The sequence below is a fragment of the Pleurodeles waltl genome, chromosome 4_2, assembly GCF_031143425.1.
Source record: "Pleurodeles waltl isolate 20211129_DDA chromosome 4_2, aPleWal1.hap1.20221129, whole genome shotgun sequence".
Classification (NCBI taxonomy): Eukaryota; Metazoa; Chordata; class Amphibia; order Caudata; family Salamandridae; genus Pleurodeles; species Pleurodeles waltl.
Genome location: NC_090443.1, coordinates 944,218,706 through 944,242,558, shown reverse-complemented (window position 1 = coordinate 944,242,558; position 23,853 = coordinate 944,218,706).

Sequence of the window (23,853 nt, the reverse complement as noted above, 5' to 3'; positions counted from 1 at the left end):
AGCCGTGCTTCATCCTTGCCAAGCCCAAGAGCCAGGGTGGCTTGTCCTTTCCAGAAGCTGAGCTTCGACTGCGGCACCTGCTACGTTTATATTGGTAAGTGCTTCCTTTGAGGTTTAGTTTCTGTAAAATGAGCATCGTGGCCTACACAACCGGAGTATTTTCTACGAGTATGTCAGTAAGCGTTACCTAGCATGTTTTATACACCCTGTTTATATTGTACACTAGGGGTACGTGATGGGCCACGGGATAAACGTCTCCAGCAACCTTGTGTGCCTTTGGCAATGTTATTGTTACTAGTGCGTCTTTGTGGAGATGTCCTCATGCTTCTGAGCATCAACAACGCACCACCGGAGTCGGCGGTAAACGCAGTGGGGTTGTTTTGGAAAGCTGTCCATCATCCTGGTAAGAGGCGGGAATTTCTTTACCTACTTCGAGGGTGGACGGGCGTGGCTCAGCGGGCGGAGCTTACAGGTGCTTTATAAAGGGAGATCCTTCTACTCTGTGTCTCCAGGAGAGGAAGATAGAACCCGCGCGTCAGAGTCAGACACAGACCACGCTCCAGCACACCATCAGTTCACCTCCAGGAAGGACTCCAGATCTTCCTCTGCTATGGGATCTCTGAGCGCACAGCCGTGCTTCATCCTTGCCAAGCCCAAGAGCCAGGATGGCTTGTCCTTTCCAGAAGCTGAGCTTCGACTGCGGCACCTGCTACGTTTATATTGGTAAGTGCTTCCTTTGAGGTTTAGTTTCTGTAAAATGAGCATCGTGGCCTACACAACCGGAGTATTTTCTACGAGTATGTCAGTAAGCGTTACCTAGCATGTTTTATACACCCTGTTTATATTGTACACTAGGGGTACGTGATGGGCCACGGGGTAAACGTCTCCAGCAACCTTGTGTGCCTTTGGCAATGTTATTGTTACTAGTGCGTCTTTGTGGAGATGTCCTCGTGCTTCTGAGCATCAACAACGCACCACCGGAGTCGGCGGTAAACGCATTGGGGTCGTTTTGGAAAGCTGTCCATCATCCTGGTAAAAGGCGGGAATTCCTTTACCTACTTCGAGGGTGGACGGGGCGTGGCTCAGCTGGCGGAGCTTACAGGTGCTTTATAAAGGCAGAACCTTCTACTCTGTGCCTCCAGGAGAGGAAGATAGAACCCGCGCGTCACAGTCAGATACAGATTACGCTCCAGTACATCATCAGTTCACCTCCAGGAAGGATTCTGGATCTTTTTCTGCTATGGGATCTCTGAGCGCACAGCCTTGCTTTATCTTTGCCAAGCCCGAGAGTTAGGGTGGCTTGTCCTTTCCAGAAGCTGAGCTTCAACTGCGGCACCTGCTACGTTTATATTTGGAAGTGCTTCCTTTGAGGTTTAGTTTCTGTAAAATGAGCATCGTGGCCTACCCAACCGGAGTATTTTCTACGAGTATGTCAGTAAGCGTAACCTAGCATGTTTTATACGCCCCGTTTATATTGTACACTAAGGGTACGTGATGGGCCACGGGGTAAACGTCTCCAGTAACCTTGTGTTCCTTTGGAAATATGATTGTTACTAGTGCATCTTTGTGGAGATGTCCTTGTGCTTCTGAGCATCAACAACGCACCACCGGAATCGGCGGTAAACGCATTGGGGTCGTTTTGGAAAGCTGTCCATCATCCTGGTAAGAGGCGGGAATTCCTTTACTTACTTCGAGGGTGGACGGGACGTGGCTCAGTGGGCGGAGCTTACAGGTGCTTTATAAAGGGAGAACCTTCTACTCTGTGTCTCCAGGAGAGGAAGATAGAACCCGCGCGTCACAGTCAGATACTGATTACGCTCCAGTACATCATCAGTTCACCTCCAGGAAGGATTCTAGATCTTTTCTGCTATGGGATCTCTGAGCGCAGAGCCTTCCTTCATCTTTGCCCAGCCCAAGAGTTACGGTGGCTTGTCCTTTCCAGAAGCTGAGCTTCAACTGCGGCACCTGCTACGTTTATATTTGGAAGTGCTTCTTTTGAGGTTTAGTTTCTGTAAAAATGCGCATCGTCGCCTACCCAACCGGGGTATTTTCTACGAGTATGTCAGTAAGCGTTACCTAGCATGTTTTATATGCCCCGTTTATATTGTACACTAAGGTTACGTGATGGGCCACGGGGTAAACGTCTCCAGCAACCTTGTGTGCCTTTGGCAATGTGATTGTTACTAGTGCGTCTTTGTGGAGATGTCCTCGTGCTTCTGCGCATCAACAACGCACCACCGGAATCGGCGGTAAACGCAGTGGGGTCGTTTTGGGAAAGCTGTCCATCATCCTGGTAAGAGGCGGGAATTCCTTTACCTACTTCGAGGGTGGACGGGGCGTGGCTCAGCGGGCAGATATTACAGGTGCTTTATGAAGGGAGAACCTTCTACTCTGTGTCTCCAGGAGAGGAAGATAGAACCCGCGCGTCACAGTCAGATACTGATTACGCTCCAGTACATCATCAGTTTACCTCCAGGAAGGATTCTAGATCATTTCTGCTATGGGATCTCTGAGCGCACAGCCGTGCTTTATCTTTGCCAAGCCCAAGAGTTAGGGTGGCTTGTCCTTTCCTGAAGCTGAGCTTCAACTGCGGCACCTGCTACGATTATAATTGCAAGTGCTTCCTTTGAGGTTTAGCCTCTGTAAAATGAGCATCGTGGCCTACCCAACCAGAGTATTTTCTACGAGTATGTTAGTAAGCGTAACCTAGCATGTTTTATACGCCCAGTTTATATTGTACACTAAGGGTACGTGATGGGCCACGGGGAAAAACGTCTCCAGCAACCTTGTGTTCCTTTGGCAATGTGATTGTTACTAGTGCGTCTTTGTGGAGATGTCCTCGTGCTTCTGACCATTAACAACGCACCACCGGAATCGCCGGTAAACGCATTGGGGTCGTTTTGGAAAGCTGTCCATCATCCTGGTAAAAGGCGGGAATTCCTTTACCTACTTCGAGGGTGGACGGGCGTGGCTCAGCGGGTGGAGCTTACAGGTGCTTTATAAAGGGAGAACCTTCTACTCTGTGTCTCCAGGAGAGGGAGATAGAACCCGCGCGTCACAGTCAGATACAGATTACGCTCCAGTACATCATCAGTTCACCTCCAGGAAGGATTCTAGATCTTTTTCTGCTATGGGATCTCTGGGAGCACAGCCTTGCTTTAGTTTCCAAAGAAACTATAAATCAATAGAAATATACATATAATCTGAAAAAAATAATTATCCCCATAGGCATATGCAGTTCATAGTTGTTTGAAAAAGGTGGTTATGAAGGAAAGAGCCAACTCTTGAGTAGTTTCCTGAAAACAAGAAAGTTATCTGTGGCTCTTATAGTTGGGGGTAATGAATTCCATAGTTTGGCTGCTTGGACGGAGAAGGATGTACCACCTACAGTCTTTTTCTTGTATGGTGGTGTTCTAAGGCGGGGTGCCAGTCTTGAGCGGAGGGTTCTTTGTTGGATGTATTTGGTAATTTTCTTTCTGATGAAAAGCGGTCCTGTTCCATGTATAGCTTTGTGGGTGATACAAAGCAGCTTGAAAGTGCATCTTCTGGCAACGGGTAGCCAGTGTAGTGCTCTCAAGGCAGGGGAGATGTGGGCTTGCGGCTTTATATGTAGTAGTAGCTTGGCTGCGGAATTCTGGATACGTTGTAGTTTTTTCATAACAGATAGAGATGATCCATGGTAGAGGCTATTGGCATAATCCAGTTTGGATAATACAAGTGAAATAGTAGCTTGCACCTTGTGTGGAAATCCGAGGTGAGGGAAAATGCGTCGTAAAGTATTTAAGGTGATGAAGCTTGTGCGTGCTAATTTGTCTACTTGGGCATTCATAGTTAGTTTGGAATCCATGGTGATTCCTAGGTTTTTCACTTCCTTGGATAATTGAGGAGGTGGTCCGAGATCGTCAGGCCAGACGCACAGAGGGTCATAATGTTTCCAGTCACCACATGTGAGTATTTCAGTTTTGGAGGTATTTAGTTTGAGATGGCTCCAGGTCATCCACTGATCAACGGCTCTAAGGCAACTGAAGATTTGAGAGTTTTCAATGTTTTTGGGGTCTTCTAATTGAAGTAGTATTTGAGTTAGGGTGTCATGGTCAACTGTATCAAAGGCAGCTGAGAGGTCCAAGAGAAGTAGTGCAGCAACTCCATTTCGGTCAACTGTGTTTTTAAGATCGTCCCAGATTGCCATGAGTGCCGATTCAGTGCTTCTTCCTGGGCGGAAACCAGTTTGGAAGTCTGAAAGTATAGAGTTGTCTTCAATGAATTGTGACATCTGGGCGAATGCTGCTCTTTCTATCAATTTGCCCAGGAAAGGTCCATTTGTGATAGGTCTGTAGTTGTTTGGGTCTTGCGGGTCTAGATTTGTTTTCTTTAATAATGGTCGTATGTATGCCTTTTTCAGGTCTGTAGGAAAAGTTCCTGAAGTTAAAGAGTTGTTGATGATTCTTCTTACAGGTGTGGCAGCGGAAGTAGATAGCAGGATGTTCTTGAAGATCTGTGGTGGGCAAGGGTCAGAAGGGCAACCAGAAGGTCTGCTTGCTTTGACCAAATTCATAAATTCATCCTGGGATATTTGTTTGAAGGACTGTAGAGGTTGGGATGGTTTATTCTTAAAGGGTATTTTAGTAAAGGGGTTGGTGCTGATGGTTTTCTTCTGTTTTAAATAGGAGTCCAGTGTGTCTGCCTTGGTTGTGTAGTGAGTTGCCAATTTGTTTGTGAAATCTTGAGTGGTGGGATGACTTCCTTCCATGCATGTGGGTTTTTGAAATTCATTGAGAATTTTGTAAAATTCCTTGGTTGTAGATTGAGCATTTAGAATTCTGTCTGAGTAGTATCTTTTTTTAGCTTTTTTGATTGATGATTTGTATATCCTGTTAAGTTTGTGTAGCTGCAGTTTGTCTTGACTGTTGTTTGTTTTGAGCCAGGTCCGCTGCAACTTTCTGATTTGTTTTTTAATCTTTTTAAGTTCTGTGTTTCTCCAAGGTGTTGGTTTTCTTTTGTCATGTTTAGTTTTTCTGAGTGGTATTAGGACATCAAAAGCTTCCTGTAGCCACTCATAAAGTTTAGGTACAGAATTGATTGTATCTAGATCTGTCTTTGCTGTTAGTTGTGTTTCTAAGTGATCCAAATTGAGTTTTCTCCATGGTCGATAGGTGTATGTATGTAAGTGGTTGTGGGGTGTGTTGATTTGTGGAGTTGTCTGTCGGAAAGTTATCAGATGGTGGTCTGACCAGGTGGTTGGTGTGATGCTATGAATAGTAACAAGTTCAGGCTTAGCAAAAATGACATCTAGGATGTGACCAGCGATGTGTGTGGGATTGTGTACAATCTGATGTAGATTCAATGCGAGTAGGCCAGTGGTGATAGCTTTTGGATGGGGCATATTGGGTTTGTCAAACCAAATGTTTAGATCCCCAAGAATGCATAGATTGGAGTATAGTGTAATAAGGTTTGAGACTATGTCAAGAAAGGCATCTGGGAAAGTGGAGTTGTTAGGTGGAGGTCTGTAAAGGAGGAGAAAGTTACAGGTGGAAGTTGGAGTAGGGTGGCATCTGGTAAGGAGGGCTTCACAACCTTGTATGGAGATGTTGTCTGTTTTACTGAGGTTTATTGCCTGTTTGAAAATAATAGCTAGTCCACCTCCTCTCTTGCCTATACGGTTTTGTGTGATGGTTTGATAGCCTGGAGGAAGGGCTTCGTGCAATACTGGTGCCATGTCATCTCCCAACCAGGTTTCCGTAATGAATAGTAAGTCAGGTTGTGTGTCTGTGAGCAGGTCGTAGATGTGGTGCTTGTTTTTTGAGAGTGATCGAGCATTTATGAGCTGGCAGTTTAGATAGGGTGTGTTAGTGGTAGTGTTGTTTTGTTTAGTAGAAGGGTAAGTAGTATAATGTGAGCTTGAAGCAGGAGTGTTGCTAGTTGTGTTGACTGTTTGAGGCTCACAATAGTCTTGCTTTTCAACATAGTGTTCCTCTTCCAGCAGGTTAAGGAGGCATTTTGTTGGGTCTGTGTGTGTGGGTGGTGAACTTGGTGGCTGAGAGAGCCATGAGGAGTGTAGTGTTTTTTGTAGGGTAGTTTTATTATGAAACAAACAAGGGGATGCGAGGTTGCTATGAGTGGCATGTTTTTTATTATGTTTGCGTTTGTTTAGTGTGGAAGGAGTATGGGTTAGGGGTGGTGGAGGAGCATGTGGATCATGATGTAAGGCTCTAAATTGTGCAATGGAGGAGAGGCGACTGAATGAAGGTTGCTGGGATGGGGTGCTTGTGGTAGGTGTTTGTGAAGAGTGGGGGGGTAGGGGTGGAGATAGGGTGGAATTTGTATCCTGTGTGTAGTCTTGGGGGTGAGAGTGGGTATGATGATGAGTGTAATGTAAGTTTGTGTTGCTTTGATGTGCTGATGTTTGTGGTTGGTATTGTTTTTGTGGAATAATGAGAGGGGTTATTGGTGTAGTTGTTTTTGGTGAGGGACTTGTATGCGAGTTAGTGCTGTTAAGTGGAATTTGAGTGTTAGATGGGGTGTTGATGTGTTTTGGAGATGAATGTATGAGGTGTATATGAGGTGATGGATGTGTGTCAGGGAGATAAGTATTAGTTGAGATTACTGGAAGAGGTAATATGTGTGGTGGTGTGAAATGTGGGAATTGTATGGTTGTGTGTAATTGGTGAGCAGAGGGGAAGAGTGTGTGTAGATGATGTGTTTGAAGGCAGGGTTTTGGCATTGTTATGAGTTCAGGCGGTCTGTGTGAAGCGAACAGCGGATAGTGTTTTTGGTTAGTATGTGTAGAGAGTGTGTATCTGGGAGACTGAAACTGAGAGAGTTGTATGTTGTAGTTTTGTATTGTGTGGGCGGTGGCAGGTAGTGTTAGTGGGAGGGGATAGAGTAGTGTTTGCTGTGAGTATGAAGGTGTTTGACTGTAATAGTTATGGGGTGTATGTGTATATGTGTTGTATGTAGGGTATTGTGTTGGGTGGTGGGGCAATGCATTATGTCTGTAATTAGTTTGTGATGCATGAGTTGGATATCTTTGCAGATAATGTGTTTGCATGTTGAGGGATGTGTTGGGGCAGAAACCATTTCTGGTGGAATGAGAATGAGAATTAAGCAGCATTTCTGTCCCTAGTCCCTAGTCCCTACCTGTCCCGAACAGACCCAAACAGACAGCTGCCCTTGTCCTCTCCGCCCTTTGCCTCGACGCCCGGGCTCAGACGCCCTGAATCCTAGCCTTTTATAGCCCTAATGGCCAATAAGAAGCTGGTCCTTACCCTAGCCAATCCGATTTTTTAAACCCTAATTTAGCCAATTAGTGGGAGACCCAGCCCTAATCACCAGTCACAGACCTATTTCCTGACCCCCAATCACAGCCCCAGCCCTAAAACCAACAGCCAATCAGAATCCAAGCCCTATCCACCAATCACAGCCCTAGAAACCAACAGCCAATCAGAATCCAAGCCCTATCCACCAATCACAGCCCTAGAAACCAACAGCCAATCAGAATCCAAGCCCTATCCACCAATCACAGCCCTAGGAACCAACAGCCAATCAGAATCCAAGCCCTATCCACCAATCACAGCCCTAGAACCAACAGCCAATCAGAATCCCAGCCCTATCCACCAATCACAGCCCTAGAAACCAACAGCCAATCCGAATCCAAGCCCTATCCACCAATTACAGCCCTAGAACCAACAGCCAATCAGAATCCTAGCCCTATCCACCAATCACAGCCCTAGAACCAACAGCCAATCTGAATCCTGGCCCTATCCACCAATCACAGCCCTAGAATCAACAGCCAATCAGAATCCCAGCCCTATCCACCAATCACAGCCCTAGAAACCAACAGCCAATCAGAATCCCAGCCCTATCCACCAATTACAGCCCTAGAACCAACAGCCAATCAGAATCCTAGCCCTATCCACCAATCACAGCCCTAGAACCAACAGCCAATCTGAATCCTGGCCCTATCCACCAATCACAGCCCTAGAATCAACAGCCAATCAGAATCCCAGCCCTATCCACCAATCACAGCCCTAGAAACCAACAGCCAATCAGAATCCCAGCCCTATCCACCAATCACAGCCCTAGAACCAACAGCCAATCAGAATCCCAGCCCTATCCACCAATCACAGCCCTAGAAACCAACAGCCAATCAGAATCCCAGCCCTATCCACCAATTACAGCCCTAGAACCAACAGCCAATCAGAATCCTAGCCCTATCCACCAATCACAGCCCTAGAACCAACAGCCAATCTGAATCCTGGCCCTATCCACCAATCACAGCCCTAGAATCAACAGCCAATCAGAATCCCAGCCCTATCCACCAATCATAAATGCATCCCTGGAGCTAGCAACCAATGAAACACCATCTCCCAAAAGAACCTATCATAACAGCATATGCAACAACCACGAGGAACCTATATAAGGAGCAAGTTAACTAAAGTCCAGTCCCTGGGGCCTGGGGGAGGCTACTGGTGCTCTATTCAGTATCTCCTTGGATACAGACAGGCTGAATCCACACTTTCAAGCTAGCAGAGTCTACTTTTCAGGTAAGGGGGAGATTGTTTAAGAGACAAACACTGCAATAGTGTTTGATGCCTCACTGGCAAACTCGGAATGGATTATTTTCCATAATTGTCTCCATCTTGTGTGGACTGTTTGATTGAACTGTAGACCCTCTGTCATTCTTTGTCTTTTAACACTATGTAATGTTCATATGTATTTGTTTCAGTAATATGTTGGGAATGATCAGTTTTTGTATTAGATTGCTTTATGTTGTATTTCTTTGAAAAATGTGATTCTCTAATAATAATTCAAATCATCTTTGAAAAACTACATGAGGGCACTCTTTCTTTTTTTCAATTTTAGATTTTTGAAAGTTTTGCAAAAAAGCCTCTTTGTATTCATTAATAGTTTTTTCAAATGCTAAAAGGTCAATTCCCTTGAACCTTTATTGTTCATATATCTTTTACTGTCCCTGGTTCTAGGTCAGTTGGGCTGCCCATGTTGTGGTTCACTTTCTACAAGTGGCACTTTCAGAACTGTGACTTAAAATCTGGCCTATCTATTAAAGAGGGTATTAAATCACAATTCTTTAGAGACCAAACATGACACCTGTTCCCAAACAAAGGTTATCACTTATTCATGCACTAAGGTAACCAAATGTTATCTTATGGGAGAGGTAGGCCGTGCAGTACTTACAAATTTAAGAGATTTTCAGTACCAGGACATGCAAAACTTAAAAGTACATGTTCAACTTTTTACATATGTTTTGAAGGGTTACTTAAGAGGGTGGCACAATAAGTGCTGCAGGCCTACTAGTAGCATTTAATTTACAGTACACGTAGTGCCACCTTACTAGAGAATTAAAAGTACACTAAATATGCCAATTTAATGTAAGCCAATCTTACAATGTTTTAGGGAGTGAGCACACTTCAGCAATGGTTAGCAGTGGTAAGCTGCAGAGGGTCCTAAGGGCAACAAAAACAAATTCCAGCAAAACAGGAGCGGAGAAGGCAAACAGTTTGGGGGAAGACCACCCTAAGGGTGACAGGTCTAATGATCTAGATACATTTTTATTACCAAATTAGCTGTATTCAATAATAACACCTCACAATTGTTTTTAATATTCAAAAAATTACTGCACCAGACCAAGTGAAAATTGTGACTGTAACATACCTAACACTTGCTGGCGACCTCTTGACATATTTTTCTAGCAATAACATTTTCAGCATAGAAAACTTTAAGCACATAAATAATTGCCCACTGCTAGCAACTACGGCCCTCATTCTGACCCTGGCGGTCGGTGATAAAGCGGCGGCCAAGCCGCCAACAGGCCGGCGGTCTAAAATATGCAATTCTGACCCTGGCGGGAACCGCCAACACAGCCCGCCGTATTAACACTCCGCCCGCCACGGCGGTACAAACAAACAGCGCGGCGGTTCCCGCCAACAGCCAGGCAGCAGACAATGTACCGCCCACCCTATTACGACCCACCAATCCGCCACCTTTTCCGGGGCGGGAGCACCGCCGATAAGAACACGGCGGAAACAGACTACGAATGGGAAAACGCTCACCTCTACGCACTCCACGCGAGATTCCGGCAGTATGGAACCAGAGTTGCAGGTCATCCCCGCACTCCTATACCTGCTCATATACCAGGAGCACGCCCGGCGGCGCGGAAGACATCGGTGAGTACTGCACCTACGACACAGGGGAGGGAAAAGATTACCGGCACACACCCACCCACCCACACCCACTACAACACACACATCAATGCATTCCCACAGATCACTGTCACAACCCACAAACCACCCCCCTCCGAAATAATGCAAAGACCAAAAGAAGAGATCATAAACGGTCAGATATATTGAAATATGTACACCAGTAATCCCAATAAATAAATAAACTATGTACAAAATATATACAGCTACTAAATGTAGTCCAACCACTGTCCGTGGATCACAGGGGTCCTGTGCAAAGGGGCAAGGCCCAGTCCCACGACAAGAACTCCACGGAGAGAACACTGCAGGGGCATCAGAAAGAAAATAGGACAGGCACCTCAGGGGGAAGGGAAGGGGGGGCACCTCAGCCACTTGAGTACACGACGCCAGATCCACGAGGGGACTCCATGACCACTGGCCCATCCTGGGGAGAGCAAAGCCACAGTCCAAACAGTCCATACAGTGGGTGGCCTGCCCACTGGGCCGTCCTGGGGAGAGCAAAGCCACAGTCCATACAGTCCATACAGTGGGTGGCCTGCCCACTGGGCCATCCTGGGGAGAGCAAAGCCACAGTCCATACAGTCCATACAGTGGGTGGCCTGCCCACTGGGCCATCCTGGGGAGAGCAAAGCCACAGTCCATACAGTCCATACAGTGGGTGGCCTGCCCACTGGGCCATCCTGGGGAGAGCAAAGCCACAGTCCATACAGTGGGTGGCCTGCCCACTGGGCCATCCTGGGGAGAGCAAAGCCACAGTCCATACAGTCCATACAGTGGGTGGCCTGCCCACTGGGCCATCCTGGGGAGAGCAAAGCCACAGTCCATACAGTCCATACAGTGGGTGGCCTGCCCACTGGGCCATCCTGGGGAGAGCAAAGCCACAGTCCATACAGTCCATAACAGACCCCACTGCCACTGGAGGAGGCAAGTTGGCCAGAGGACATCCTGCAGCCCTGCCCGAGATAGATCCTGCCCTGCCACGTCTGCCAAAGGGCCAGCGGTTCTTGCCTTGAAGGGCCCAGTTCAGCGCTCCTTGCCTTGAAGGGCCCAGTTCAGCGGTTCTTGAGACGGCGGGGCCCAGCGGAGCGGTTCTTGAGACGGCGGGGCCCAGTTCAGCGGTTCTGGAGACGGCGGGGCCCAGGTCAGCGCTCCTTGCCTTGAAGGGCCCAGTTCAGCGGTTCTTGAGACGGCGGGGCCCAGCGGAGCGGTTCTTGAGACGGCGGGGCCCAGTTCAGCGGTTCTTGAGACGGCGGGGCCCAGCGGAGCGGTTCTTGAGACGGCGGGGCCCAGTTCAGCGGTTCTGGAGACGGCGGGGCCCAGGTCAGCGCTCCTTGCCTTGAAGGGCCCAGTTCAGCGGTTCTTGAGACGGCGGGGCCCAGTTCAGCGGTTCTTGAGACGGCGGGGCCCAGCGGAGCGGTTCTTGAGACGGCGGGGCCCAGTTCAGCGGTTCTTGAGACGGCGGGGCCCAGTTCAGCGGTTCTGGAGACGGCGGGGCCCAGGTCAGCGCTCCTTGCCTTGAAGGGCCCAGTTCAGCGGTTCTTGAGACGGCGGGGCCCAGCGGAGCGGTTCTTGAGACGGCGGGGCCCAGTTCAGCGGTTCTGGAGACGGCGGGGCCCAGGTCAGCGCTCCTTGCCTTGAAGGGCCCAGTTCAGCGGTTCTTGAGACGGCGGGGCCCAGCGGAGCGGTTCTTGAGACGGCGGGGCCCAGTTCAGCGGTTCTTGAGACGGCGGGGCCCAGCGGAGCGGTTCTTGAGACGGCGGGGCCCAGTTCAGCGGTTCTGGAGACGGCGGGGCCCAGGTCAGCGCTCCTTGCCTTGAAGGGCCCAGTTCAGCGGTTCTTGAGACGGCGGGGCCCAGTTCAGCGGTTCTTGAGACGGCGGGGCCCAGTTCAGCGGTTCTTGAGACGGCGGGGCCCAGCGGAGCGGTTCTTGAGACGGCGGGGCCCAGTTCACCGGTTCTTGAGACGGCGGGGCCCAGTTCAGCGGTTCTGGAGACGGCGGGGCCCAGGTCAGCGCTCCTTGCCTTGAAGGGCCCAGTTCAGCGGTTCTTGAGACGGCGGGGCCCAGCGGAGCGGTTCTTGAGACGGCGGGGCCCAGTTCAGCGGTTCTGGAGACGGCGGGGCCCAGTTCAGCGGTTCTGGAGACGGCGGGGCCCAGGTCAGCGCTCCTTGCCTTGAAGGGCCCAGTTCAGCGGTTCTTGAGACGGCGGGGCCCAGTTCAGCGGTTCTTGAGACGGCGGGGCCCAGTTCAGCGGTTCTTGAGACGGCGGGGCCCAGTTCAGCGGTTCTTGAGACGGCGGGGCCCAGTTCAGCGGTTCTTGAGACGGCGGCCGGTCTATGGCCAACTGCTAATTGCCTGGTGGTGCCCTCCTGGGCAGCGGGGATGGTGCTCCTTCAATGCCCACCTGGGCTGTGGGTGGTGGGGCCCTCCTGGCCAGCTGGGCTGGGTCCTCCCTGGGCAGCGGCTATTGGGGTGGTGGGCTCTCCCGGGGCAGCTGTGCCGGTTCCTCCCGGGGCAGCGGCTATGGGGGTTGTGGGCTCCTCCTAGGCAGCAGGCCTGCTGCCTGACCTCTCCGACTTGCTGCCCTTGCCCTCCTTAGTCGTGGGCCTGTGGCCCTTTCCTCCCTTTGGAGCTGTGGCTGGTGACTGTCTCTGGGTGGTCTCCGGGGGGGATGTAGAAGGCGGGCTCCTGCGGCGCCCCTTCCGCCTTCTGCTCCTCTTCCCAGGGGGTGGGCTGGCTGTCCCCTTGCTGCTGGGCGAAGATCCAGACATGCGGGCTGGCGGGCTCCAATACCCCTGCACCCTTGTCAAGGGGGCTGCAGGGCTGGTGGTGGCTGAGGTGCTCTTCTTACCCCGACGAGAAAGAGGGGGGGGCTCAGGGTCAGGAAAGAAGTTAGTAGTGGCGAGGAAGAGCTTCTTGGGACAATGGAGAGTGGGAGGTACAGTGGGAATGGGAGTGGAGGGAGAGGATGTGGTTGTAGGTGAGTCACGTTTGCTGTCTTTGGGTGCAGGTGCAGGAGGGATAGGCTGTCGTGAGGTGGATGGCTGTTGGGTGGGTGGGTGGCTGCGTTTGTGTGGTGTGGAAGAGGGGGTGACAGACACAGTGGGAGAGGACACAGGGGACGTGTAAATGGCAGTGGGGGTGGTGACTGCACGTGTGCGGACTGGAGTGGAGGGTGTGCTGGTGATGGAAACTCTGGCTGATGGTGAGGTGAATGGAGGTGTGAGTGTAGACGTCACAGGGAGGGAGGAGGGAGACGAGGAGGTGGGGGTCACAGAGGTGGTAGTGACTGTTGGCATGTCTGCATCGGAATGTTGCGTGTGTGAATGTCTGCGTGATCTGTGGTGCTTATGTTTGGATGAGCTTCTCTTGGGTGTTGAGGTGTGTGCAGGCTGGTCTGATGGTGTGGGTGGGACAGGCAGAGGAACAGGAGACTGGGAGGAGGGAGTTAGTAGAGGCAGGCAGGAGACAGGGACAATGGCTGCCGTCAGTGCTGAGGCCAGAGCCTGGAACGATCGCTGATGGGCAGCCTGACCCGAATGAATGCCCTCCAGGTACGCATTGCTGCGATGAACCTCCCTCTCCACCCCCTGGATGGCATTCAAAAGGGTAGTCTGCCCAACAATGAGCGTTCGGAGGAGGTCAATGACCTCCTCACTGAGGGCAGCGGGGGTAACAGGGGCAGGGCCTGAGGTGCCTGGGGCGAAGGAGATGCCGGCTTCCTGGCAGAGCGGGCACGGGGCGAACGCTGAGGGGCTGCTGGGAGGGCGGAGATGGTGCGCTGGGTGGCGGCTGTACCTGTAATGGCGGGGGGCACGGATGGTGCCACCCCCGCAAGGGAGCCCCCTTCCGAGGACGTGTCCGTGTCGCTGCAGGCTCCAGTCGTCCCCGTCGTGGAGCTCCCCTCGCCCTCCGTCTCACTGGTCCAGTCTGACTCTGTGGCATGGCCCTCATGGGCCATGTGAGATGCAGCTCCCTCCTGCCCCGATGCCACTTCTCCTCCGCCTGATGATGCTGATGCACACAAGCACAGAAAGACAAACAAAAAGGGGGGGGGAGAGAGAAATAAAGGGATATTGATTACATGGATCTCCGGTACAGTTAGCGGACATGACAGACACAGATGCCCCCTGCACTAAGTTGCGCACTTGGGGTCCGCTACGCATTCCGTGGAACATGCCCTACACGCCTAGAGTTGACAACTGCACCCATGGATGACACGGCCCAGGGATGGCTGTACTGACAAACTACTGAGGGTGGTGGCTGGGGACACAGGGGCTTACGGGGGTGCCCAGCCTACAGATATCGCCCTGGCCTAGGGGGACCCCCAGCCCTCCTCCCCCACCCAGACACCTCCACTGCGCGACAACAGAGTAGATAATGCTTGTACTCACCCCCTTGTGTCTGCTGTGCTGCCCTCACGCGCCCATCCAAATCAGGGTAGGCCACCGCCAGGATCCGGAACATCAGGGGGCTCAGTTGACGGCAGGCACCCCGCCTACGTTGGGAGGCCATCCCCAGCAGAGACTCGGCGGTCTTCTTGGTCCCGCGGCGGATGTCCTCCCACCTCTTGCGGCAGTGGGTGCCCCGTCGATGGTGGACCCCCAGGGTCCGGACTTCCTTGGCGATGGCACGCCAAATCCCGATCTTCTCATGGGCGCGGACCTATGTGACACGTACAGGGAGGGAGAAATACCACGTTCAAGTTTGTCAGCATTTTCCTTGCCAGTGGCCCAACGCCCCCCATCCCCGCCATGCCCCCCGCCATGCCCCCCGCCAGGCCCAACATGCCCCCCATCCCCGCCAGGCCCCCCGCCATGCCCCCGCCAGGCCCAACATGCCCCCCATCCCCGCCAGGCCCCCCGCCATGCCCCCCGCCAGGCCCAACATGCCCCCCATCCCCGCCAGGCCCCCCGCCAGGCCCAACATGCCCCCCATCCCCGCCATGCCCCCCGCCATGCCCAACATGCCCCCCATCCCCGCCAGGCCCCCCGCCATGCCCCCTGCCAGGCCCAACATGCCCCCCATCCCCGCCATGCCCCCCGCCATGCCCCCCGCCAGGCCCAACATGCCCCCCATCCCCGCCAGGCCCCCCGCCATGCCCCCCGCCAGGCCCAACATGCCCCCCATCCCCGCCAGGCCCCCCGCCATGCCCCCCGCCAGGCCCAACATGCCCCCCATCCCCGCCAGGCCCCCCGCCAGGCCCCCAAGCCAGCCAGTGGCCCCAAATCCATATTGAATGAAACTCACTTGTTGGTCTGGAGGACCGTAGAGTAGCGAATACTGGGGGAGGACCCCATCCACAAGTTTCTCCAACTCCTCTCCAGTGAAGGCAGGGGCCCTTTCCCCAGGTGCAGCAGCCATTGTCCCTTCCAGACCGAGGTCACAGCAACACTTGCAGTATAGGTCCTCTCCTGTGAAAGTCCAAGTCGCAAGTGGATAAGTAGATAGAAAATGGCGGTCACAACCGCGGCGGTGCGTACCGCGGCGGTGCGTCCCTCCACCGCCGGCGCCCTACGCCATTGGCTCCTGAAACCCATAGGCTTCAATGTTAACCAATGCGGCTTGGCGCCGCGGTCTTCGCCCGCCGCCCGCCGCGGTGTGCCACGCCAGCGCATTGACCTCACATCCCATTGTCACACTTCACAGGTCAGGCAGCCGCCATTTCCAGGGCCCACATGGCTCAATTTCAACTGCGTCACACAGGCCTAGGCCTTGCATAGCCACTCAGACACGCCATTCACTGCATAGAGAATCGTTTACTGTGCTAGCTGTGAGTACGTACCTGTGGGTTGCTTGACTGTGTGCTCCATGTTGTCCTTCCTAGGCACCGTCCGCTGGGTTGGGCGAGGAGACGGATGAATCCTCCCGTGTACCGACCGCTGGTGGACCTGTCGACAATGGAAGAACGCCACATTATCCTGACCTACCGTCTTAACCGTGCCACTATCCATGAACTGTGTGCCCAGCTGGAGCCCGACCTGATGTCCCCCATCCGCCAACCCACAGGGATTCCCCGTCTGGTGCAGGTCATGTCAGTACTCCATTTCTTGGCAAGTGGTTCATTTCAGACAACCGTGGGAATTGCTTCTGGGATGTCTCAGCCCATGTTTTCGAAGGTGTTATCCAGAGTGTTGTCTGCCCTGATGAAATCCGTGAGGAGCTACATCATTTTCCCTGAGGTGGGCGAATTGGCTACAGTGAAGGGTGATTTCTACGCCCTTGGACATATTCCCAACGTAATTGGTGCCATTGATGGGACCCATGTGGCTTTGGTTCCCCCAAGAGACAGGGAGCAGGTGTACAGGAACAGAAAAAATTACCATTCAATGAACATCCAGGTGGTGTGTTTGGCTGACCAGTACATCTCGCATGTAAATGCCAAATTCCCAGGGTCAGTGCATGACGCCTACATCCTCAGGAATAGCAGCATCCCTTACGTGATGGAACAGCTACAGAGACACCGTGTATGGCTAGTGGGGGACTCTGGGTACCCCAACCTGTCGTGGCTACTGACCCCAGTAAGGAATCCCCGGACCAGGGCAGAGGAACGGTACAATGAGGCCCATGGGCGTACTAGGAGGGTGATCGAACGCACCTTCGGCCTCCTAAAGGCCAGGTTTAGGTGCCTGCATATGACAGGTGGATCCCTAATGTACTCACCTAAGAAGGTGTGTCACATCATCGTGGCCTGCTGCATGCTTCACAACCTGGCTTTGCGCCGCCAGGTGCCTTTCCTGCAGGAGGATGGTCGAGACGGTGGTGTTGTGGCAGCGGTGGAACCTGAGGAGAGTGACGAGGAGGAAGACGACGGGGCTGAAACAGACAACAGGGACAGAATCATTGAACAGTACTTCCAATAGGACACAGGTAACATTTCAAAGATAATTTAGTAAATGTTAACTACTCTCCTGCATCTCTGCTGCCTGTCTATTTGCCCCAGTGTATGATGACTGAGTTTTGGCTTTTCCCTCCCTATTTCAGATCTGGGGTCCCCACTACGAGTCCTGTGCTTCGTTTCCCCATGGACTACAGCTTTGTGGCAGCTGTTTGTTGACTTCACCATGTACAAGGACATATTTGCACTGTCATGTCAATTACAATATATTGAAATCACAGCCAGACTCCAGATATTTTGGTGCAAAATAGGTGTTTATTTAAGTGCTCAAAATGGGATGGGTGGTTTCAAGTGGGTGGGGGCTATGGTGAAGGAATGTCCATGGCAGAGTCCAGAGTAACAGTCACACAGGTGCATTGTCCAGAGGCCTGTGGAGAGATGGAGCATGGGCAGTTCAAGGATGGACAGGGTGACAATGTGGGACAGTGGGATGACATCAGGTGGTATCCATTGCTGGCGGGGGTCTTGACATCCTACTCTGTCTTCTTGCGAGATCTCAGGGCCCTCTTGCGGGGTGGTTCTTCTCCTGCAGGAGGTGGGGGTCTGGTGGGCTGCTGCTGTGCGGGGGCCTCCTGTCCACTAGCGCCGGCGGAGGTGGTTGGCTGTTCTTGGTCCAGGCTAGTGGCAGGGGCCCTTGGGTGTTGTTGAGTGTCCGCCCTGGTGTTGACGAGGTCCTGCAGCAGCCCTACCATGGTAACCAGGGTGGTGTTGATGGCTCTGATGTCCTCCCTGTACCCCCGATAGTGTTCCTCCTGCAGTACCTGGATCTCCTGGAACCGGGCCAGTACCGTCGCCATCGTCTCCTGGGAGCGGTTGTATGCTCCCATGATGGTGGTGAGGACCTCGTGGAGAGTGGGTTCCCTGGGCCTCTCCTCCCCCCCCTGTCGCACAGCTGCCCTCCGAGTTGCCCTGTTTCCCTGGGCCTCTGCCCCCTGGCCGGTGTGCCCACTACCACTGCCCCCAGGTCCCTGTTGTTGTTGGGGTGGTGGGTTATCCTGGGTGCCCTGTAGTGGTAGACACACCGCAGATTGACGCGCCCTGGAGACAGAGGCATGGGCCCGCTGGGTGGGAGCTGTGCTGGTGTTCCCAGAGGGGTTTGGGTCTGTAGTGGCCTGTGCCTGTGTGAGGGGAACCGACTGTCCAGAGGTCCCCGATGGTCCGGGCTGGTCATCGGTGTCCAGGTCGACAGAGCTGCTGTCATCGCTGACGGCCTCTTGGGTGGGGGGTGTGGAGAATTCTGGCCCCTCCGCCGCGGTGTGTTGACGGTCGGGTCCTGCAGGGGTATAAAGGTATGGTTATAGTTTCAATGTGTGGCATATGGGCGTATCTATGGGTTCTCGTGTCCCCAAGTGCTGGCATTCGTGTGTGGGGGCTTTGGTGAGGGTGGCTTGTGGGGGGGATGTGTATATGCATTGGGCATGCTTTGGTGATGGGTGTCCATGCTTAGTGGACGCATGCAGGCCTAGGTTTTGGGATGTGTGGGTTGTGATGGTGAGACATTGGCGGGGAATAGGTGTGCTGGGGGTGGGGGTGAGGATGGTGGTGGGGGTGAGGATGGTGGTGGGGGTGGGGGTGAGGGTGGGGTTCGAGGATGGGGGTGAGGGTTGGGGTATGATTTGGCATGCAGGTGGGGGGGAAGCAGTATTGAAGCTTCAACTTACCAGTATCCATTCCTCCGCCGACTCCTGCGAGGCCGTCAGGATGCAGGATGTTCAAGACTTCCTCCTCCCATGATGTGAATTGTGGGGGTTGAGGTGGGGGTCCTCCGCCAGTCTTCTGCACGGCGATGTTGTGCCTGGATACCATGGAACGCACCTTCCCCCGTAGGTCGTTCCATCGCTTCCTGATGTCTTCCCGATTTCTGGGGTGCTGTCCCACTGCGTTGACCCTGTCGACAATCCTCTGCCATAGCTCCGTCCTCCGGGCAATGCTGGTGTATTGTATCTGTGTGCCGAACAGCTGGGGCTCTACCCGAACGATTTCCTACACCATGACCCTGAGTTCTTCGTCTGTGAAGCGGGGTTGTCTTTGGGGTGCCATGGGGTGGTGTGTATGATGTGTGGGGTGGAGTATGTGTATTTAAGTGAGTTGAGTGTGGTGGTGTGTGTAGTTTTGTGTGTGAATAGTGTGTGGGTGATGGTGTTGAGTGGCTGTGGCTGTTAGTTTGTGGATGCTGGTGTCTCGCTCTGGCCTTCTTTCAGAATTTTTTAGCGTAGGGGTTTGTGGGTGATGTGGGTGGGTGTTTTATATTGTATTGTGTGTGTGGGAGTGGTGTGTGTATGTGTATCAGGTGTGTGGGATTCAAATCGTCCAATGTGGCTGAGTTTTGTTCGTTTGTGTGTATTCTGACCGCGGCGGTGTGTCCCGCCAATGGAATACCGCGTTTGAATGACCGCCGCGTGGATTCGTGGGTCGTAATGGCATGGGCGTATTTCTGTTGGCGTGACGGTGGAGGTTTTCTCACCTCCACTTTTCCGCCGACCGCTGGTCTGGCGGTCTGTTGTGGCGGTCGGATTTTCGGAGGTTTGCCTTCTGCGGGTCAGAATGACCGTGGCGGGTTTCCGCGACCGCGGCGGGATTATGGAGGATTTCTGACCGGCGGTAGGCGCCTTTTACCGCCGAGGTCAGAATGACCACCTACATCTTTCTTTTAACCCCTTCTGTGATCAGGATGTAATGGTTACATCCTGCGGCACAGTGCTCGTGTGCCCAGGACGTAACCATTACGTCCTGGGCACAGAGCCCAGAGGGAGCGCAAGCGCTCCCTCTGTGGGGTTCCCTCCCCCCCCAAGGCAGGGATGGAAGGGGAAGCCCTTCCCCTTCCACCACCGACCCTTCCACCCCCGTGACGTCAGTGAGCGATCTCACAGAGCGATCGGAAGAGAAATGATCAGCATTTCTCTTCCGATCACGTGGAGGAGGCTGAGAGGCTTCAAAGGGAAGGAAAGGAATTTCCTTCCCTGTGAAGTCTCTCAGAGCATTTCAAAAGCCGGATTGTAAAGCAATCCGGCTTTTGGAATGCCCACAAGACACCAGGGATTTATTCATTACAGGAAATTGGCATAAGGGGAGCGACCCCTTGAGCAAGGGTCGCTCCCCAGGGGGGGCATTTTTTTTAAGGCCTTTTGATCGGCCTACTACTAGGCCGATCTGCCCCCAGGGGGGGCAGAAACCTCTAGGCACCAGGGATCATTTTTTTGTTTTGTTTTTGTTTTTTTGTTTTTTTTTAGAGGTGGGGAGCGACCCTTTAGGCAAGGGTCGCTCCCCTAGGAGGCAAATTATATTTAGGCCATTTCTGCCCCCCTGGGGGGCAGATCAGCCTATTTTAATTAGGTCGATCTGCCCCCAAGGGGGGCAGAAACCACTAGGCACGGGGATTTTTTTCTTTTTTTGTTGTTTTACAGATTGGGAGCGACCCCTTAGTCAAGGGTCGCTCCCCTGGAGGGCAAATTGTATTTAGACCATTTCTGCCCGCCTTTGGGGTAGATCGGACGACTTTTGTTAGGCCAATCTGCCCGCATGGAAGCAGAAACCACTAAGGCACCAGGGATTGGTGTGTGTGTATGCGTGTGTTTTCTTTAGGGGGGCAGCACCTTGGGTAAGGGTCGCTCCCCATGGGCGCACATTACTGTTGGCCATTGGGGGCAGATGGGCCTATTTTTGGAAGGCCCATCTGCCCCCAAGGGGGGGGGGGAGGCAGAAAGCCCACCAGAGGCCAGGGAATTTTTTTTTCAAAAATAAGAGGGTGGGGGTATGGCCATATCCCCACCCCAAATAAATGGGGCCAAAGTTGTTCTGCCCACTGGGCAATTACCCCTGATACACACCCCGGGGTGCAGAAAGTCTACTAGATGCCAGGGAATTTAAAAAAAACAAAAAATATTGGGGTGGTGGCTACCAACCCAGTATGGGCCTGGTTACGCCCCCACCTCAACTGAAGGGGGTAACAGTCTTTCAGCTCTCCCCGCACTCTAAAACATCTTATCCCACAGCAAGCAAGAATACTTTTGATTATTTTGGGTTTTAGTTTTACATTTGGGCCATGAGAGCTTGGCTTACTCTCAAAATCGTCTCACTTGGAATGGTGAGGACTGCACTTTATGGACTTTGGGACGCTTCCATGTAGAAAAATCCACAAGACCTAGACATATCTGAAAACTAAACATCTGGGTGATTCCAGGGTGGTGTGTTTCACATGCACCCTGCACCATTTTTGTACCCACAATCCCCTGCAAACCTCCAACTTTGCTGGAAATCACATATTTTTCCAATGTTTTTGTGATGGAACCTTCCGGAATCTGCAGGAATCCACAAAATTCCTACCACCCAGCATTGTCTCATCTATACCGATAAAAATTCTGCTGCACTTATCAGCCTAAAAATGTTTTTTTGCAAAGTGCCCTTATGGACCCCCTTTGTTCCCCCTCAATATCGAGATGCTTTTGACTCTTCCCTTTCACAAGCACTTGGCCCACCTACACAAATGAGGAATCATTTTTACCGGGAGACTGAGGGGAACATTGGGTGGTATGAAATGTGTCCCAGTGCGGTGATCCCACACAGAAAGGTGGGAAAAATGTGATTTTTTTAGCTAAATTTGAGGTTTGCTGAGGATTCTGGGTAAGAAAACATTGGGGGATCCACGCAAGTCACACCTCACTGGACTCCCTCAGGTGTCTAGTTTTCAGAAATGTCTGGGTTTGGTAGGTTTCCCTAGAAGGCTGCTGAGCCCAGGACCAAAAACGCAGGTCCCCCCCTGCTAAAACAGGTAGTTTTGTATTTGATAATTTTGATGTGTCCAGATAGTGTTTTGGGGCATTTCCTTTCGCGGGCAGTAGGCCCACCCACAAAAGTGAGCTACCATTTTTATTGGGAGACTGGGGGGAACGCTGGGTGGAAGGAAATTTGTGGCTCCTCTCTGATTCCAGAACTTTCTGTCACCGAAATGAGAGGAAAAAGTGTTTTTTTGCCAAATTTTGAGGTTTGCAAAGGATTCTGGGTAACAGAACCTGGTCAGAGCCCCACAAGTCACCCCATATTGGATTCCCCTAGGTCTCTAGTTTTCATAAATGCGCTGGTTTGCTAGGTTTACCCAGGTGCCGGCTGAGCTAGAGTCCACAATCCACAGGTAGGCACTTTGTAAAATGACACCTCTCTTTCTGTGAAAAAATGTGATGTGTCCACGTTGTGTTTTGGGCCATTTCCTTTCGGGGCCGCTAGGCTTACCCACGCAAGTGAGGTACCATTTTTATCGGGAGACTTGAGGGAACGCTGGGTGCAAGGAAATTTGTGGCTCCTCTCAGATTTCAGAACTTTCTATCACCGAAATGAGGGGAAAAAGTGTTTTTTTGGCCAAATTTGGAGGTTTGCAAAGGATTTTGGGTAACAGAACCTGGTCAGAGCCCCACACGTCACCTCATATTAGATTCCCCTAGGTGTCTAGTTTTAAAAAATGCGCTGGTTTGCTAGGTTTCCCCAGGTGCCGGCTGAGCTAGAGGCCACAATCCACGGGTAGGCACTTTGTAAAATAACACCTCTCTTTCTGTGAAAAAATGTGATGTGTCCACGTTGTATTTTGGGCCATTTCCTTTCGGGGCCGCTAGGCTTACCCACACAAGTGAGGTACCATTTGTATCGGGAGACGTGAGGGAACGCTGGGTGCAAAGAAATTTGTGGCTCCTGTCAGATTCCAGAACTTTCTGTCACCGAAATGAGAGGAAAAAGTGTTTTTTTGGCCACATTTTGAGGTTTGCAAAGGATTCTGGGTAACAGAACCTGGTCAGAGCCCCACAAGTCACCCCATCTTGGATTCTCCTAGGTGTCTAGGTTTCAGAAATGTGCTGGTTTGCTAGTTTTCCCCAGGTGCCGGCTGAGCTAGAGGCCAAAATCCACATTTAGGCACTTTGTAAAATACACCTCTGTTTTCTGTGAAAAAAATTTGATGTGTCCACGTTGTGTTTTGGGGCATTTCCTTTCGCGGGCGCTAGGCCTACCCCCACAAGTGAGGTACCATTTTTATAAGGAGACTTGGCGGAATGCTGGGTGGAAGGAAATTTGTGTCTCCTCTCAAATTCCAGAACTTTCTGTCACCAGAATGAGAGGAAAAAGTGTTTTTTGGGCCAAATTGTTAGGTTTGCAAAGGATTCTGGGTAACAGAACCTGGTCAGAGCCCCACAAGTCACCCTATCTTGGATTTCCCTAGGTGTCTAGTTTTCAAAACTGCACAGGTTTGCTAGGTTTCCCTAGGTGCCGGCTGAGCTAGAGGCCAAAATCCACAGCTAGGCACTTTGCAAAAAACAGCTCTGTTTTCTTTGTGAAAATGTGATGTGTCTACGTTGTGTTTTGGGGCATTTCCTGTCACGGGTGCTAGGCCTATCCATGCAAGTGCGGTACCATTTTTATCGGGAGACGTGGGGGAACACAAAATAGCAAAACAAGTGTTATTGCCCCTTGTCTTTCTCTATATTTTTTCCTTCCAAATGTAAGACAGTGTGTAAAATAGACGTCTATTTGAGAAATGCCCTGTAATTCACATGCTGGTATTGGCACCACGGAATTCAGAGATGTACAAATAACCACCGCTTCTCAACACCTTGGGCCTGATTCTAACTTTGAAGGATGGTGTTAAACAGTCCCAAAAGTGGCGGATATACCACCTACCGTATTACGAGTCCATTATATCCTATGGAACTCATAATACGGTAGGTGGTATATCCGCCACTTTTGGGACGGTTTAACAC